The following is an 18,319-nucleotide window of genomic DNA, read 5'->3' as shown; positions in this document are numbered from 1 at the left end:
AGAAGTTCTTAAGTAGAGGGAATATTTTTGTAATTAGTTTTATTAAGTTTTGTTTTTTCCACTAAATTCATTAACTAACAAAGTCATAGTAAACATGCCAATGCTTAAATTGGTGCCACGGCAGTCATCATTCAGGTTAGCTTTTAGAATATCAACTTTTATTTCGTTGTTGTCATTTAAAAAACATCAATGACTTGTACACAAATTATAGGCATAAAAATGTATTTCCTAGGAAATCTGTGTCAGTTCTTAAGCCAACTAAAGCCCCCACCTTTTAAGAATTCAGTTTCTCTAATTGTACATCACTGTCATTGGCACATTGTGGTAAGCTTTCATGGACTATTTGGTCAATCAAGTTTAAGAGCTGACCTCAGTCTCTCAAATCATCCATTAGTTTTTCATCCATTCTTAACGTAGCCATATGTCCCGTTCAAGGGGACATTGTCTTCTAGAACATATTTTAACAAGTATTGGCCAAGCTAATTGGTTGTGCCTTTTTTACCTTTAGGCTTTACTAGTGGTTTTTGGTGAAGCTAAATGGCATTAGTAAAAAACTAAATGCTTTTTGCCAATTGTGTGCAGCATCAGAAAGGAATTAGGGGAAACAAAATCAAAATAGGAAGAGCATTTGACATATGCACCACCTTATTCAGTAGGTGTGCACAAGTGTACTTATTGGCATGGGCACTGTTTTTTACATTTTCTGATCCAATATGACTGACACTACTTCGATTGGACCCTCCAAAAAGATATATTTCTATTTTCTTAATGACTGTGAGACATGGGGGAGCAATAAAGAAGCTGGTGGTAGGAAGCAACAGAGGACAGACAAGAGAGCAAATGACAGGTTTGGGGGGGGAGAATAATTTATAAAACAAAATGTAAAATAAAAAGTGAAGGAGGAGGAAGCAATGAACTTGATAGGGAAGGAGGAGCAACACAGAGAGTGTGTTGTAATAAAAAGCGCAAAAGGGAGAGAGCAAATGGTGAGAAGAGAGAGCAACATGAATCACTCAGGGATCCGTGTTTAGGCATATGGTGGGGAGGAAGCTGCACACCAGAAGTAGAACCTGGTAACATTTGCAGTCTCATGGAGTGCTTCAAGAGAAAAGAAAAAAAGAGTTCCCTAACTAAGCAGAGGAAGGATACAGGTGTGCCAATCAAAGGGAAGATAAGGAGGCTGTGCTCCAGGGTTTGGACAAACCCAAAAAGAGGAAGGGGAGAAATTGATTAAGAAGCAAGCAAATGTTTGACAATAAAGACAACCAATGCTAAGCAATGGTTAGGCTCTGAGACAATCGTACATTTTTAGTATGGTCTACAAGAGGCCTCCTCCTACGGAGAGCTAAATACTGTCTGGTAGGTGAGACCTAAAATCGACTGAAGTTCACAACTTTAGGTTAAGATTTTAACTTATTTACAACCGATCGTGATACTTCTATTATATTGTGTTGCACTGTCCGCTTATTTCTGAAATTCAAAAAGGGTTTAGGTTGGAGTAATTTTTTATGTTCTTTTAACTGCCTGTGCTATTTCAGGTATAATAAGCCATTCATTATCAACATGGTTATTTTAATTGATTGGTAATTGACAGGAAATCAAGTATTTTTTCATTGAGGTCACGGACCAGGATATTGTTGTTAATATTGATGATATTTGTGCAAGGGCTCAATCAACTTAGGAGAAAACAACATATATTTTAGTTGCTTGAAGTTTCTTTAGAAAAACAACTGATGTATTTGGAGATCCCCAAAAAAACTTGACAGCGAAAAGACGAGAACATTATTTGTTCAGACCTTTTGTATATCTCCTATTTATTGTTTAATTTATCCTCAATTTATTTCATGAAAGGCCAATTGCCTAGAGAAATTCCCTGACTTGTGATATTGAAAGGCTTTCAAGACCCTGTCCCTAGGATGATCATCTTGCTGCAGAGGTTTCAGATTAAATCAATAAAAGATCAATATATCAATAAGTGCCAGCAGTCAGCAAATTGTGGGAATAGAAATGATTTGATCATAATTCGACATGCTTTGAGGATTCAGTCTGCAAATGTATTTGATGATTTGGATGTTGATTTTTCAAACCACTCCTATCTGCTTTGTGAAATGAAAGTGCACCTCCAGCAAAACAAATGGACAAGTTTTCACTATTCTGTAAATGGATGGAATCATATCTGAAATAGGAACGCCTTCATTGTATTGATGCCTGGTCCTTGAGGTGGTTCATACATTTTATACAGCGAAGGTTCTCTTTAGCTGAGGTAGTGAGGAATAAGTTATGCTATGTCTATAATCCTTTTCTAATAGCAAACTCATCTTTACTGTTGGCCAAAGTGTATGTATGGAATGATGTTTGTAATTGTATAATACCAAAATGTTAAAACCGTATGGTAATTGAATGTGGTTTTAAGATGGTGAGACTATTGAAAGTGTGAGATTGGCATTTTGTAGCGGTAAAGAGTCCATAAAATAGCTGCTGTAAAACCTATCTCACCCTAGATATAGTTTGTCAAGTAGTGAATCTTCTCCTTATATCCACTTGGCAGAATGTTTTGAAGATGGGATGAGTAAATGTAGTGCATTGAGTTAGACCTCAGGTTCTAGAGTGTTCATTATCTTGAGAATGTGTATAGTTTTAACTTCAGCTTCCAGTGCTCTACTGATTTACATCCTTATTTGGGTTTGCGAAGATATGTTGGTGAGATTTTACATTCCGGCCCGCTGAACCTGGGGTATTTTATTTCCTGTTATGGGTGCGCTGGTATTATTTTATTTTTAGATTTCAGTTTTTAAGGGCTCTAAATGTACATCTTTGGGTGCTTAAATAAGTTATCTCCTAAAATAATCAAGCTTTGGTGACTAAATGTCTTAAAGTTGCACAACCAATACTAAAAAATAAGTCTTGTTTGTGGAAACTGAAAGTTTAGATATATTCAGCATTATTGAAGCTGCAGCTCGTGATCCATTGAATTCAACATTTTAATGGGTGTGTTTTGAAATTTTTTCCATACATTTGATATGAGATAATTAGCTTATGGACCTGGTTTACAGAAAAATACAGTCCTTTACTTCTTCTGAGTGAGTAATCCTCTACAACAGAGTCCATTAACTCTTTCTGTGGCTATTATGATTAAATAAGGAGCCAGTTTTTCTTATTCGTAATCATAGTTTTTAGCATTTTATATGAATCTGCATTTAGATTTTTGTTTGGTGAAAAAATTGAAACCAGTATTTTTTCTACATTTTGTACAAATAACGTCCACTTGTGTTAAGCAGCCTCTAGGGTTTGCTCAGCTATCCATTACAAACAAACAAAATAATTTCATATTGGGATTTATTTAATTTAACTATTCAAATTTGGTTCTCCTGGTAACTGAATTTATGTATCTGTGCCATTTGAGCACGGGGACGCAGTTAGTTATGGGGTGTGGATTGTATGTTCAAAACCATATCTGGCAAATGTCAGTGATTTTATGCGATTGAGTCAGAACCATAACTCAATTTTTACTTTTTTTCAGTGATGTTCTATATATTCCCATAACTCCTCACAATCCAAAAGAAGTACAGGCACTTAGGTGCGTGTGAAGATTAGTTTTAATGCTTATAGCATCAGTATGTAAAGACCCATTTCGGCTGGGAACCTGCCTTTGTCACGGTACTCTTCGTCATTTGGCCCAGACATTAAATAATCACATGTGCATGACATCATGACAATCATAAGCCATCTTCCGAAGTAAACCTGGTCAAATAATAGATACATCATAACATGTTAACAGCGTACCAGAGTCACTAAATTCTTGACAAATCACAATTATGCAGCTCATTAATAATTGTGCTCAAATGTACGATGAACGTAGCTGCTCAAGCTATGAAGAAATGACTCCAAAACAAACAGTACAATGTGGATAGATTAGAAAGTCACCGCTGACGCTTACTGTCCCAGTGGGCGAAGGATAATAAAACTAAAATTCAATGAAGATTAAAGTGGATAGAGTGTGCATGGTAGCTTTGTTCAAGGCTGCGCAGCATATATGAGTGAAGATATAATACTTTAATAAACTGGAGCTTGCATGTAGTAAATTATACTTTTTTTCAATCTTTTTATTTGAATTTCAAGCAAGGGAGGGACAACAAATGCATATACATTAGCCTGTACTGGCTCCAATACAAATACAAAAAAAATCATATCGCAGGAGAGGTAAAACAAAAACACGTGTAGATCATACAAGCATAGGATTCTTATGGGGTATCCCAATATATTCAATCAATCTTTTATCATTTTATGCCAGACTGCATTAAATCTAAACATTGAACTTAAGCCTCTAATTGTAGCCAAGGCCTTTTCCCTCTCAAACCTCCAAAACAATAACCCACCTCTCCTCAACGTTGCAGCGCCTAGTAGAAACGCCAGCGCTATAGATGGCTAGCCTAGCAGCAACCAAAATTATAGAGAGCAGTGCATGACGTGTATAGCTAGAATCTCCCTTCTATCCCAGCATGATCTCCTGTGTGGTAAAAACGAAATCTAATCCAAGGCGTTCTTTACACTCCCTGCCAGAATGTCAATAACTGTGGGCATCTAGCAAACATATGTACAATATTTTCACCATATACTCCGAATTTAGGGCAATTCAACTTATTGCTCCGATATTGAGCTCCTTGTCGCCCCAGCTGACAATCTTTTCAGGAGTATAGTACAACATGCATACTGTCTTAAATTGCTGTAGCCTTAGGTTAGTAGACTACACAGCGTCTTTTAGTATTGTAAATGCTTTATCTATCATTATAGGAGTGTTTTCAGTCTCCATAATGGTGCTCCATTTTAGGGCTAACTGTAGACATGGGTCAGCTCTATCCTGGCAAAGATATTTATATCTAACACCAGGAGGACAAAGTTCCTATGGGCGGGTGCAAAACGTCACCAAGCCCTAAAAAAGAGAAAAAGGAAGAAAAGCAGAGTGTGAAAATTTCCTAGATTGGAAACCCACTCAAGAAACTGGAAGACCACTCTTTGTCCTCTATTGCCCTCACACACCCCGAAGGGTGTCATGCTTCATCATCGGGCGATTGCTCCTCGTAGGGCCGGCGCTGCAATTCCCTACGGGCCCCGCGAAGGGTCTCTTTATCGGAGATCTTTTGAGGACCGCCGGATGGTGCACGTGGGTGTGTGGGGAGTGGGTTGTTGATGGAGGGTAAATGAAGTGCGTGCTAGATGGTGTGAAAAATATGTAAAAAAAGGGGTCATCATGCAGCAAATTTTATTAGATGTACCCTTAGCAGGCTTTGGACTGCTGAAAAATTATGACCCTAGAGGCACTCTATGCCCAGGGGTCATAGGTCAGTCATAGGTCAACATGTTTCGCGCTTCTTCCGCCTATAAGAGGTCGATGGCGCTTCGTCAGGACCAAATTGTTAAAACCAAGTGCACGTGAAAGTTGGTGAATCATAATAAAATACCCTCAATACCGCTCTGGGCCACAAACTGTGTTCCTCAGTGTGGTCACAGGTTAATGATGAAGAATAGGCTCCAGGTCAGTATCTTGAGAATAATGATATGTATCTTACTCCGTCTGTACACATTTATTGTTTCAGCCCAGTAACGTATGGGTGGTCCATGCGCCTAGCAGAAGGAGTATCTGTGAACGACCAGTTAGGTAAGACTCCTGGGTAGCTAAGGTTTCTCCGTGCGGAGTAGTAATTTTACGGGTGAGGTTCGCTGCCGATGTTGGTGTTCGACACTCTAAGTTAGATTCCCCCACACTAGCCCATCAGATAGGAACTCAATTACCACTTACAATATGGGTGCTGTGAGGTGAAGAATTGTGCAAGATGCCATGTACGGTTGTGATGCCCACATATATATTATGGATTTGAGTGCTTGCTTTAACGTGGGTAAGATGTGCACACGACTGTGGCACACATATGTTGTATCAAGTTTTACTGATAGACATCCCTACTGCTGTTTCTTTTTCGTTTTCCTAGATACTGACCTGGAGCCTATTCTTCATCATTAACCTGTGACCACACTGAGGAACACAGTTTGTGGCCCAGAGCGGTATTGAGGGTATTTTATTATGATTCACCAACTTTCACGTGCACTTGGTTTTAACAATTTGGTCCTGACGAAGCGCCATCGACCTCTTATAGGCGGAAGAAGCGCGAAACATGTTGACCTATGACTGACCTATGACCTATGACCCCTGGGCATAGAGTGCCTCTAGGGTCATAATTTTTCAGCAGTCCAAAGCCTGCTAAGGGTACATCTAATAAAATTTGCTGCATGATGACCCCTTTTTTTTACATATTTTTCACACCATCTAGCACGCACTTCATTTACCCTCCATCAACAACCCACTCCCCACACACCCACGTGCACCATCCGGCGGTCCTCAAAAGATCTCCGATAAAGAGACCCTTCGCGGGGCCCGTAGGGAATTGCAGCGCCGGCCCTACGAGGAGCAATCGCCCGATGATGAAGCATGACACCCTTCGGGGTGTGTGAGGGCAATAGAGGACAAAGAGTGGTCTTCCAGTTTCTTTTTTCTTTTTTTTTTTTTTTTTTTTTGTGTTTTAAAAGTTTTATTGAACAATAAGTCGATTACAAGCACGGGCCTACAACCACCAGGGCCGGCCGCTAGGTACAGAATGAAATATACATTTATCAAAGCTGCAGTCGGTTCCCGGGGGTCGGCCCCGTAGTGAGTCCGGATAGTGCTAGAGGCACAGGAGACTTAGATCAAACAAACACAGAAAACTAAAAGAAAAACAAAAGGCGAGGCATAAAGACAAACGGCGCAGGGCAGGCTTCCTCCGGGGAACTCCAGGTCAGACCATTAAGCAGCACACGACAGGAAGGAGTACCGGGAGGCTGGGGACGGGGGGGGGGGGGCCAAGGGAACTGAACGTCCATATATAGTCATTCCAAAAGGTGCCCGGAACCGTCAAGGGTCAGGGGGACATGGCGATATCGGTGTCCACCAGGGGGGGCGTACAGATACCCCCGCGATAAGCATTCCATTGCCCCCAGATTCTGCCCCATGCCCCCGGCTTACCACGGGCAACATACACAGTCTTCTCCCTGAACATACACCAGTCCATATTCTCCTTCCATACTGACACGGTGGGCGGCCGCTGGGCACCCCAAAGCTGCGCTATATCTCTCTTGGCAATCATGTTCCCCAGGGCCGCCCACCGAGTCTGGGCCGCGCTATAATCATTGGGCTCCCACACATTCAGAACACAACGACGCACCTCCGGCAGCAGCACAACCCCAGTGACCTGTCCCATAACCGTGTGTACCCGGCGCCAGTAGTCCGCCACCTCGCGGCACTCCCACAGGATATGGAGAAAGGTGGCACTGAGCCCACAACCCCGCTTACAGAGCCCATCGTCGGAATATCCCATCGAGACCAAGCGAGGACCCGTCACGTACACCCGGTGAAGAATCTTAAGCTGTACCAACCGGAGACGGGCCGGAATGGCGACCTCTTTGGGGGACGACAGTGCAGACTGCCAGTCCTCGTCGTCCAATTCCACCCCATCCCCCGTCCACGCCTCCCGAAGGCGCACCAAGAGGTCAGCCCGATGATTAATCAGTTTCTTATAAATTAAAGAAATAGTGCTGTCCGGGACATGTCCGTCAAGTATGCGGTCCTCGAGGGGCGAGGAAACCGGGATCGTGGTCCCCTCTCCAAAGACCGAGAGCAGGGCGTGTCGAACCTGGGCATAGCGGAAGAACTCCCTATCCGTAAGCTCATATTCGGCCTGAAGAGCCGCGAAAGTCTTAACCGCGCCCTTATGCCACAGGTCTCCCACTTTGCTGATGCCAATCGTGTCCCACTGGTCAAACCCCTTCGTAGTCCAGAGGCTCCCCAGGCGATCGGAGGCAAACAAAGGAGTAGCACATGTCAGTCGCTCACCCCAGCCCGTGGCAGCAGTGGCGGCCCTCCAGGTCCGCACAGCAATCTTAGTAGGACCCGTAAGGGTCCGACCAGCCGAGCGGGAGTACAGCGCCCTGTTATAGTCCCCGCCGGGAAGCAGGAACTTGTCCATCTCATACGCCGGGTTCAGGCCAGGCGCATACGTGACATGGTTGATGGCCGAAAGCTGCGCGGCCCAATAATACCTGCGAATGTCGGGAAGCGCGATGCCCCCGTCATACCAGGGGAGAGTAAGCTTAGCAAGAGCAATACGCGCCCGCCCGTCCCACACCAGTCTCCTCTGCAGGCTCTCTACCTCCCGAAAGTAGGCCACTGGGATGACGTCGAAGGAATTCTGGAGTGCATAGAGGAACCTGGGAAGGGACATCATTTTGAACAGCGCGGCCCGACCCAGCGGGGACAGGGGCAGCCTGCACCACCTGGCCGTATCCTCTCGCAATCGCCGAAGCGGTCGCAGGAGATTCCGCTCATAGCGAGCCACCGGGTCCAGCGAAACGTATATCCCCAGGTACTTAAAGCCGCTCAGTGATACCTGGATCGGAAGCCGAGGCGGTAGGGGTGGAGGACCACCGGAGATCGGATAGACGCAGGATTTAGACCAATTGATCGTGAGACCCGAATTATTCCCAAAGGAAGTCAGAACGTCAAAGAGGACGTTGAGCGACTGCCGCGGTGAGGTGAGATATAGGAGAATATCGTCCGCATACAGCGAAACCCGATCTTCAAAGCCCGGGGCCCACCGGATTCCTTGAAGCGAGGGCTCCCAGCGGAGCCAAGCCGCGAGTGGCTCCAGGGCGAGAGCGAAGAGCAAAGGGGACAACGGGCATCCCTGCCTCGTGCCCCTGCCGAGGGCAAAGGGCCGAGAGACCCGCCCGTTCACCACCACCTGAGCCATGGGCCCCGTGTACAGAAGCTTCACCCAGCCAATAAACCCTTCCCCAAAGCCAAATTTAGCCAAGACAGCCCAGAGGAATGGCCACTCGATGGTGTCAAAAGCCATCGTGGCATCCAAAGAAACCAGCACGGCCGGTTCAGAGAGGAGCTCCGCCCTGGCAAGGGCGCCATGAAGACGCCGCAAGTTAAGAGCGGTGTTACGATGCGGGATGAATCCGCATTGGTCCGGATGAATCAGATCGCACACGACGCTCAACAGACGATTGGCAAGGACTTTCGCCAGGATCTTAGGCTCCGCATTTAGCAGTGAAATAGGCCGGTAAGAAGTACAGCGATCTCGCGGCTTGTCCTCCTTGGGGATAACGACTATCGTGGCCAAACGCTGATCTGCCGGGAGGGAACCCGCCGCCAGAGACTCACGGAACATGCGACTGAGGAAGGGCGCAAGCTTGTCAGGGCGCAATTTATATAGCTCAATGGGCAGACCGTTGGGACCCATAGCCTTGCCCGAGCGAAGGGAGCGGATCGCGGTCGCTATTTCATCCACCGACAAGGGGGCGTCCAGCCGCTCACGGTCCTCAACGGACAGGCAGGGCAAGGCGATATCCCTCAGTAGAAGGCGAGAGTCGTCCTCATCCCTGTCAGTCACTGGGGAGTACACAGCCCGGAGGTGGTCGGCAAAACATTCCACAATCTCGCCAGGCTCCGTCACACACACACCATCCGCAGCACGCAACTCCGGGACCACACGATTCACTCTCTCCTTCCTGTCCAGCCACGCGATCAACTTTCCCGCCTTGTCCCCGGCATCGTACAGACGACCCTGCTGCTCCCTATACATAGTTTTGGCCGCGTCAGTGACCAGGGACCTATATTCAAACTGTTTCAGGCTGAGGGCATGGAGCCCGTCCGGAGTAACATTCGCCTCCAAGGCCGACTCCAGCCCCAAGATGTCAGTCTCCAGCCTCACCACTGCCTCACTCTTGACCCTCTTAGCCACCACTATCTGGGAAAGGGCGTGACCGCGGATCACGGTTTTAAAGGCTTCCCACAGGGACATTGCAGAAGACACCGACTCCTCGTTATCCAGGAAGTATTGGTCCATAGCCTTAACCAGGCTGTCACGAGTCGTAGGGTCTCGCAGGTACCATGGATTAATGGGAGCTATCCGCCCTGCAGACCGCGGCCCGGTGTCAAAAACAAGCCACAGCGGAGAATGGTCGGAGATACCCCGCGCCAGGTGCCTGACCTCTCGAATCCGACCAGTCTGCGCCGCGGGCATAAGGAAGTAGTCTAACCTAGAGAGACTCCCATGCGCCCCCGAGTGAAAGGTGAATTGACATTGGGTCGGATGCATCAATCTCCAACTATCCACCAGGCCGAAGGTCTCCAGCATCCCACCCAGCCATGCCTGGGCAGCGGGGAGGGTCCTTGGTGGGTGACGATCCAGTTCACCCGAAACCACTGAATTAAAGTCCCCGCCCATGAGCAGGAGGCCGTCCGGAAGGTCAAGCAGCATTCGACCCAAGTCAGTGAAGGTGGAGTTCTGGAGGCCCGGGGGGACGTAAACTGAAACCAGGGCAAGGGGCTGCCCCTCCCACCTCCCAATCAAACACACATAGCGCCCTCTGTCATCCGAGACTATCTTAGTGATCTCCACCGGAAGTGAGGTTCGCAGCAGAATGCCCGCCCCCCTGGAACCAGTTGTGAAACCAGAATGGGCCACGAGGCGGTATCCCCCCCTGTTCATTGCATGACAAACATTGCCCACCAGATGCGTCTCCTGGAGAAACACCACATCAGGAGTCAGACGACGCAAATATTGCAGTACTACACCCCGCTTGATACGGTCCCCCAACCCATTGACGTTCCATGACATAAGCCTCAACCCGTCCCCCCCCATCCCCCCCAATAGATCAAGGGTCCCCCAGCCTGCAGCACAGTTCCCAAATGTGGACAAAAATCAGTACCTCGCCCTGTAAACAAAAAACACACAGCAAAACAAACCCTCCTCCCCCCCAACCCCACCCCAGGACCAACTCCCCCCACCCTGCACCCCTGCGGGCCAAAAAACCCCCCCAACTTGCAGTGTGCCTGTCGCCCCACTAACCCCATTCTACGAAAAGAACCCCGAGGAGGTAAGGGACCCGTCCCCGCCCGCCCCCCTCACTGGTCCTGGTAAAACACAATATGCAAATGAAATAAGACCCGATTGTACTGTGCAAAAAGGCAAAATCAAGGACCAAAAGTCATTCTAAAGGGGACCCATCACCTGCGGTGCCCGCAGAGGGTCCGGGACGGCCACCTCCGTCCGGCAGAGAGTCCAGCCAGTCACTTGCAGCCACAGGAGAGTCAAAAAAGGCTGTCCGATCCCCATGTTCCACTCGGAGTTTTGCAGGGTAGAGCATCGAATACTTTAGGCCCAGCTCACGGAGACGACGCTTCACCCCTTGGAATCCCATCCGTTGTTTCTGGACCAGTTGCGTGAAGTCCGGGTAAAAATTGATGGTCGAGTTCTCATGGCGAACCGGGCCGTGGGTCCGTGAGGCCTGAAGAATAGCGTCGCGGTCCCTGTAGTAGAACAGTTTGGCCACGATAGGCCTCGGGGGGGCCCCCGGCCGTGGCCGACCGCCCGGAACTCGATGGGCCCGCTCCACGGCAAAGAACTTACTTAGGCCAGCCGAGGACAACTGTTTCAGGATAAGTTCCTCGACCACGAGGTCAACCGGGCGGCCGTCAGAGGACTCCGGTACACCTATGACGCGGATGTTGTTGCGTCGGGCCCGTCCCTCGAAGTCCTCAAGCCGCCGGGCCATATGGTCGTTAACCACCCTAATGTCTCCAAGCGCGGCCCGCAGATCCGACACATCCGCACCGAGGGTGGAGGTCCGTGCGTCGAGAGCCTGGACCTTCTCGTTAGTTTTGGAGAGGTCGGCCCGGATCAGGGTGACATCGATCGCGACAGTGTCAATCTTACGGGCCAGGGCCTCATATTGCGTCGCGATGGTTTCCCTGATGCCATCAATGGCGCCCATAATGTCCTGCAAGGATAGTTCCGTAGTGGCGGTCGCGCCTCCTTCCGCAGTATCCGAGGGGAGGCCAGCAGCGCCAGAGGGCCCCCTGCCCTGGGTGTAGCGGTCCATGTTATTGCTCTGGACTGCCCCCCCGCGGAGGGAAGCCTTGGTCTTGCGACCCTCGGGACCCCCTTTGCCCCCCATGTGAACACGGTCACCCGAGGGGACCTCCAATCAAGAGGTGTAAGGCACCAGCTAGAAGACCACAAAATGTCGGTATAGGGGGTCCGAGGCGATAGGCGCTCTAGTGGCAGATGAAAGAAAACCTCATGCAGAGGCCCAGGAAGCACCTCTCCACCCCGAGCGCACCTCCCTGCCGGTCTCCTGAAGTGCAAAACCGAAACCGAAAGTGGTGGATCGGCAGCTGGCACCGCGCTGAAGCCGCTGTTGTTCAATTGCAGCCCGGTCCCTCGGGTCACCTTCACCCCGGTCACCTCCGTCGGGTGGGTCCCAAAAGTTCTGACGACGACAACTCAGGATTCCCAGGTCCGATTTGAGTTTTGAAAAGAGATATACGCTCAGCTGGTCTTTATCTCCCAGATTCCATAAGCCAAGTCAGGATATTCTCAGGATAAATGCCGAGGAGCAGAGAGGGTCCGGGGAGCCCTGTGCTCACGCGACCATCTTGGATGCGCGCCGTCTTCCAGTTTCTTGAGTGGGTTTCCAATCTAGGAAATTTTCACACTCTGCTTTTCTTCCTTTTTCTCTTTTTTAGGGCTTGGTGACGTTTTGCACCCGCCCATAGGAACTTTGTCCTCCTGGTGTTAGATATCGAATTTAGGGAGCATGGACACTGGACCTTTTTTAGCTCCTAGATCCCCCCCTCTTTTTGTGATATATAAAGATATTTATATGCCACACGAATTGCATGCTTCCGAGGAGGTTCATGTAGTAATGTCAATAGGTCATATGGATCTACTGATTTAAGACTCTGTGTTCTCAAAAAGAAGTCTCTAAATTGTAGATATTTATAGTAATGTTGACGTGGCATTGAGAAAGTGTCTTGCAAATTTTGTAAACTTTGAAAACCATTACACTCATAGAGGTCTCCGAGCTTATCAATCCCAAATTTAGCCCAAAGTTTTGACACACCATCATGAATAAAATCCGGAAGTGATTGGTTATCCCAGAGAGTAAATTTATCATAGTATATCGGAAAAGAGTATCTAGCTAGAATTTCCCGCCAAATAAATACTAAGCCCCCCTGACTGTCTTGAACCGTACTCTCTTGAAGTAATTCGGATCGTGAATTCGATAGAGAAATCTACAGCTATCTTGGCCTAGCAGACGTTTGTGATTAACGTCTTGGTCACCATTTGAGAGAAGGCTGCGTAGCCTGTTCGTAAAATAAGCCCAATAGTATAATTTAAAATCGGGGAGCTGAAGACCGCCTTGGCTATAAGGGTACTTTAGTAGTTTAATTGCTCGGCGTGCGCGTTTATACCCCCATATGATACTGCTTATTACGCCATCTAATTTTTTTAAAAAAAGAGTTAGTAACTCTCTATGGGATTGAGCGAAATACATTTTAGAATTTGGGGAGGATCGTCATCTTTATGATGATACACCTGCCATTTTTACTTATGGGTAGTTTATGCCAGTTGTTTAGCTTTTTAATAACGTTGTGAAGCAGAGCATCATAATTTAGTTTAATTATGCGTTCAATATGAGATGAAATACAGATGCCTTAATAAGTAACTTCGGGGCATGTCCCCATTACAGGGCTACCTGATGTAAAATTCAATAACACCTTAATTTTATTAGGGTTCAGTTTATATCCAGAAAAGGATCCAAGTATTCCTGCCTCATGCATAATTAATTCCAAGGAGTTACCCGGGTCCATAGTGAAGATGGCGATATCATCTGCATAGGCATTGACTTTCAATTCATTAGGTCCCGGACGTAGTGACAGAATGTTTTTATTAGCAAGTAAAGCCCGAATGAAGGGTTCAAGATATAGGGCAAACAATAATGGGGAGAGACAGGGCATCCCTGGCATGTACCCCAATTTATATAGAAAAGCACAGATTCAGAGCCGACGTAGTTCAATTTGGCCTGTAGTGCGCGATAAAGAGCCCTTACCCACATGAGAAATCGGCCCGTCATTCCAAATGAAGTAAGGATAGGCCACAGACAACACCATGTCACACGGTCGAAAGCTTTTTCTGCGTCTAGAGGTATAATTCCCAGATTACTACCAGATTGTTTGGCGTAGTCTAATGCCATTATAGTGGTATTGATATGTGCTGAAGTATCTCGGCCCACTATGAAGCCATGCTTTTAACTGGAAACGAGTTTTGGCATCAAGGGAGCTAGTCAGTTAGCTAAGATTTTGGCATATATTTTGGCATCCACATTGCAAAGGGATATCGGGCGATAAGAGCTGCACTCTTCTGGAGGTTTTCCCTTTTTTAGGAAGAACACTATATTAGTAACATCCCAAGTTGGTGGTCCGGTACCAGTGTCGCCTATGTCTTGAATTACCTTGGCAAAGAGTGGAGCTATTATATTCCTGAATATTTTGTAAAACTCAATAGGTATCGAATCTTCGCCAGCTGCCTTACCAGCAGGCAGTGAAGACAGACAACCAGAATATCTTCTGGTAAGATCTCTGTGCAAAGTTGGGCAACGTCCTCTGCTGGTAGAGATGGTAGTGCTACTCTCGTTAAGTAATTAGAAAACCTCCTCTGCTATTATTGGGTCCGATGGAGCATAAAGGTCTAAATAAAAAGATACAAATTGTGCAAGTATTGTGTGAGTTTCTTTGTAGAGTATGTTACCCGCTCCTTTAATGACCTTTATTAAGTTTTAGCCTTATTGTCGGCAAATTGGTATGCTAATATTCTAGCAACCTTTTCGCTATATTCGTATTGAGTAGATTGATAATTATTATAAGAGGCAGCCACTCTATCCTTGAGTATCCCAGCTGCTGTTTCTCATGCTTTTACCAGCTCAATATAAATCTGCATCTGAATACAATCATTCTGCCTATTGGCTGTTGCATGATATGTTTCTAATTTAGCTAGCACTAAACGAGCCGCCTTAATAGAAGCCCCTCTAGTTTTGTTCTTTTGTAATATAAATTGTTGTTTAATACCCCTTATAAACGCTTTCATTGAATCCCCAACAATACATAATGAAGCAGTGTTCGTGTTAATGTGAATACATTCTGACAACAATTTCCCCATGTGTGAAATATAATCGCCATCAGTCAATAGGTGGCGTGGGAAAGAAAAAGAAGGCCTAGATTTGCCTATCATTACCCCGGACCAAGTCTATCCTTAAGTACTGCTTGTGTGGGTGTGAATAGTATGTATATCCTGGGAGATTTGGGTGTAAAGTTCTCCACATAGCCTTAAGATTATGTATGCATGCTAACTCGAGAATGGATGCCTGTACTTTCGGCATTCTTGTAGTTGTTCGCCGAGTAGTAGAATGCATAGATTGTTTCATAATACAGTTAAAATCACCCATGATTATTAATACTCCTTGCAATTCGTGTATAGTTAGCATTAAAGAATCAAACATCTCAGGGTCAACGACATTAGGCCCATAAACAGCCACTAAGACATATTTGACACCAAAGATTTCAAGTTGAGCAATAGCCCATCTCCCCTTGTGTCTGTTAAGACTTGATAAGTTTTATATGCGAGTGTTTGGCTAGCTAAGATGGCAACGCCCCTGATCGATACCCCCTGAGATGTACACACAACTGTTAGATATCCAAGCTGTTTAAGCAGTGCCCAGTCTTTATATGCCAAGTGGGTTTCCGTTAAAAATGTCAGATGAGGCCGGTACATTTTTAGCTCCTCGTATACCAGTTGACGTCCAGCATTTAGCCCAGAGTCATTCCAGCATAAATATTTAATTATCCCCCATATTATAACAAAGAATACATCATACACAGGTTCTCCTGCAGTACAAATAATTACTTTTAAATAACCTTTAATAGTACTATCTGTAATTAATATAGAAGCCTCTACAAACTGCCTGTCCTCCGTGATACTTTGTCCTACAAATTCAGTGCCCCCCTTCCTTTTACCCAGCACCCCCATACTCCCTCCCCCCAATCCCCTCCCAGCACCCACCCCGTGTCTGTGGAAAGGAATCACCTCCCTCCTTCCTGTCGATGTGGACAGCCTTGGAGAAAGATGACACACAGAGCAGCCCAGCCATTTATCTGGTTGAATAAAGTGAAAAAAGTAAGCAAAACTAAAAAAAAAAAAAAAAAAAAAAAAAACCTAAAGAGAAGATAACCACTAAGAAAAAGAGAAAGGAGACAGGCCTGCAAAAGGGATAGCTATTTTAGTTATTTAGACGCCGCCTGCTGCCATCTAGCCAAGACCTCCTGAGCATCCTGTTCCATATATCCCATCCTTAATAATTTTTAAGCGACCAGGTTACTGCAAGAAAACTTGTGCCCCTTCAGCCTTTAAAGGATCAATAAACTGGCGTAGTTTCTATCGCCTGTCCATTGTGTTTTGACAGAAGTCCGATTTGACGAACACAGAAAAGGAATTCACACGAATAGGAGAGGTAGGTCGAGCCTTAATTGAGACTGCTTGCCTTAATGGAAAATTGCCAAAGTAGATAAGGAAAGGTCTGCTAAAGTGTCCTGCGGGTTTTGTAGAAACTAGCCTATGTGCCCTTTGAATTTGACTGCCCCAGTCCCAGTCAGCCAGATCTGTAAAGAATTTTTGGAGCCGTTGAACAATGTATGTCCGGGGATCCATGCCCTCTTGGCCTTCCGGGATGCCAAAAATGCGGAGGTTATTTCGTTGTTGCAGATTCTCAAGAGCCTTGATTTTTCCCTGCTAGAATGATGGACTCTAATATAAGCGGGGATCCAGTACATGGGACTGGTCATTCCCCTTCTCTCTAACTCCCCCAAAGGCTACAGAAGAGAACAACTCAGGTGGTTTGGGCATTGAGCCCGAAGAAACTTCCCTCACGGTGATTCTCACAGCATTACAGGTCCAGAGAGAAGAAGCACAAGAACACTATGCTCAAACCAGGGCTGACAGTGTACTGATTAAACAATCTCTTACGGAGGTAAAAGGCAAAGTGGCTTCACTTGTGTCAGACTTCACGGAGCTACAACAGCGAGTAGCTGACACAGAGGATTATGTTACTAAATCGGCTAAAACCTTAGAAGTACAAGTTAACCACCTCAAGTTCTTGCACACTTAAGGTAGGCCATACGCCTCTCCATGCACTCTATTAATGATCCACAATCATCCACAATCAGTCTAATTAATTGCTAACTATACCTTAAATCCCAGATTCCAACCGGATGGTGGATTTTCCTTTAAAAATCATTTTGTATGCCAATCATTTACCACGACTTCAGTCCTACGGTAGGCCATACGTCTTAGTGTCCATGTTTTATTAGATATCTTTTGAATAGGGTCCATTCATCCGCGTACTATACCCTAATTCTATACTTTAATTCTAGACTCAAACCGGGGGGTCTCTTCCCGTTAACTAATTTTCTGTGATATTGACCGGCCCTTTAAATCATTTTATGACTTAGCTCAATATTTTCAGAAGATCTGCTGTGTGATAAACACCACAGTAAGATTTGGTAAGTTCATTACTAATTGAGGCCGCCTATTGATTTAGTCTTTATACTCACAGAAATACACTGGGCTCATGTTTGTTATCTTTCCCCTTATAGGCTGTACACATCTATGTTTGCAGTCCTGTGGAAGACCCGTTGTGATGCTTGTTGAACTGAGCAGATCTCTGGTTCGAAACGTCAACGCTCTTTTTGTTCATGTCCACCACTTTCCTCACCCCAATGCCATAAAAATATTAAAGGGTCATTGTGAAAATATGGGTTATAAAATTATGAAACTACAGACAAGTATTGATTTGTAGGATTCATTTGTGTTAATTGTATGTTTTTGTATGGATTTCATTCATGCTATCACTTTTATCACCTTATTGCACTTCACTCATGAAAATCACTTTACCTGTGTGTTGATAAGAAATTGCTTATGTGACAGCCATATATTTTTCCTTTAAACCGAGTAAATACTGTTTCTAAACTAATGACTTAGTGTTTCTTGGTGTGTTTCGTTAGTTATTCTAAAAATACTACTAATTTGAATTTGACGTTGACAAAGCTTCCTTTGTTGTGTTGTATTGATTACTGTATACTAAGTGATTGAGGTACACAACAGAACCAACTGTAGATTATATTATCTATCCCCACCCAAGTGGGAGCAGTGAAAAATGTTGCTACTGCCCAGGTGAGAGCAAAGGAATAGTGCCAACCCAAGGTAGCACCATACTTGGGTGCTGGCTGGAGCCGCGGGTCCTTGGAGTCCCCCCTGCAGCCCTCAATGACTAGGTGATATGGGTACCTAGGGTGGGCGCCAGGGCACCCAACAATAATTGAAGTTGT

At 45.8% G+C, this 18,319-nt stretch overlaps 1 protein-coding gene across 3 annotated transcripts in view; it reads left to right on the top strand.

Annotated features, from left to right (window-relative positions):
* The window catches only part of NFATC3 (nuclear factor of activated T cells 3), an 870,211-nt gene that overhangs the window by 154,330 nt on the left and 697,562 nt on the right, over positions 1-18,319 (top strand). The window lies entirely within an intron of this gene.

This window comes from Triturus cristatus, chromosome 12 (genome assembly GCF_964204655.1).
Source record: "Triturus cristatus chromosome 12, aTriCri1.1, whole genome shotgun sequence".
Classification (NCBI taxonomy): domain Eukaryota; kingdom Metazoa; phylum Chordata; class Amphibia; order Caudata; family Salamandridae; genus Triturus; species Triturus cristatus.
This window is presented reverse-complemented; position numbering and strand designations above follow the sequence as displayed.